We start from the raw sequence: 1,615 nt of genomic DNA, 5'->3' as shown, positions 1-1,615 counted from the left end.
TTTTGACTAGTAATTATACATAGTTTTCATTAAAGTAATCAAAAATTGGGGTGAGATAACTGCCTTTTTTCTCCTCTTGGGCTCTTGTACTAATTCATGTATGAACCATTGATAAATAGGTTTGGCTCCATTAGCTATAAACGACGCTCTTCTTGATTACTTACAGCTATAGACACACCTACTCCTTTCCATTTGCCGACAAGAATTAAGTGAAACACACTATATGAATAAAGCACTGGCAGTTCAACTTTACTTCAAATTTTGAATGAAACGATTTCAAAAGTTGTTCGATGATCCATACGATCAGTCCGAGCGTCCATCTTAGGTATTATTGTCAATCTGACTGACAATATGCGGGTCCATTAGCAGTGGCAATAGCTCATTCCTCCAAGGGTTGATTTGGCATCGGATTGACATTATTTCAGTTTTATATTGATGAAATAAACAACTGTTCCATTTTAGACTTCCTGAATTTATTATTTAGAATGATAATGTTTTCAAAGTTCCTGTAATATTTTAAAATGGCGCAATCATTAGAAAAATTTGAAGATAATTAGTCGACTATTAGCTCGTGAAACGGTAACAATTATCCCACTATTACGTTTGCCATAGGGGTTCGCTGTTAGGTAACAACATACAGCTGATAGAATAAACAGAACTCATTAGGTCATAGGGATATTGATCATTTCTAGACATTGTCAGGTTAATCAATTATAACGCTGGATCTACAGGTTTGACTCTTCACTTGTACAAAATGCTTGGTAAACAAAGGAAGCAACAAACGTCCGGTATTCACACGCTTGTTTTGTTCTTTTGAATTATTTCTGCTATTACATTCGATTTGCTCTATTTTCGTTAAAAAAAGGGAAAAATAAAGATAATGAAAGAAATGAAAAGGAAACATAAATATCAGCAATGTATGCCGATGACACATGTGTACTCGCAGTTAATAATAACCTATTAATTGTATCCCAAACTCTCCAATCCCATATCACAGCCCACGAAGAATGGTGTCGTAATTGGAGGGTTTAAGATAAATTCCAACAAATCCCACCAAAGAACCTTTACCCTTAGTCGTAAACCTACCGACTGCTCTACAGTTTCATTTAATGATGTTACTCTTACCCCTGTCGAACAGAGCCGCTACCTTGGACTACATTTGGACAAACAATTAACCTGGAATCCTCACACAAGACTGAAAAGACAGGAAACTGCAAGTCGATTTCGACTATTACAGCACATACTAGACAAACGGTCTAAACTTCCAACACATTACAAAAGACTGATCTACATGACTGTAATAAGGCCAATCTGTCCAGATTTGCATGAGAAATATGGAGTTGAGCTTTGGGGCTCCACTAAACCTTCGAATTACTCTCGTATCCAATCCTTACAATCCAAAATCCTTCGTAAAATCCTCAATGCTCCTTACTTTGTCACAAAAAAAATCATCCATAAAGACCTAAATGTTGCTTATATAGCCGATCTAGCCCGAGCCACATATCACTCCTTCCATAATAAACTCTCTAACCACTCAAACCCCCTAGTTTCTAATCTTGCATCCTCTTCCATTCCTGATAATCCTCCGAGGCGCCTGAAAAGAAGATGGCCACGA

This window comes from Halyomorpha halys, unplaced genomic scaffold (assembly GCF_000696795.3).
Source record: "Halyomorpha halys isolate HHAL.00 unplaced genomic scaffold, Hhal_1.1 Scaffold909.1, whole genome shotgun sequence".
In the NCBI taxonomy this organism is placed as follows: domain Eukaryota; kingdom Metazoa; phylum Arthropoda; class Insecta; order Hemiptera; family Pentatomidae; genus Halyomorpha; species Halyomorpha halys.
Note: the sequence above shows the minus strand (reverse complement) of the source record.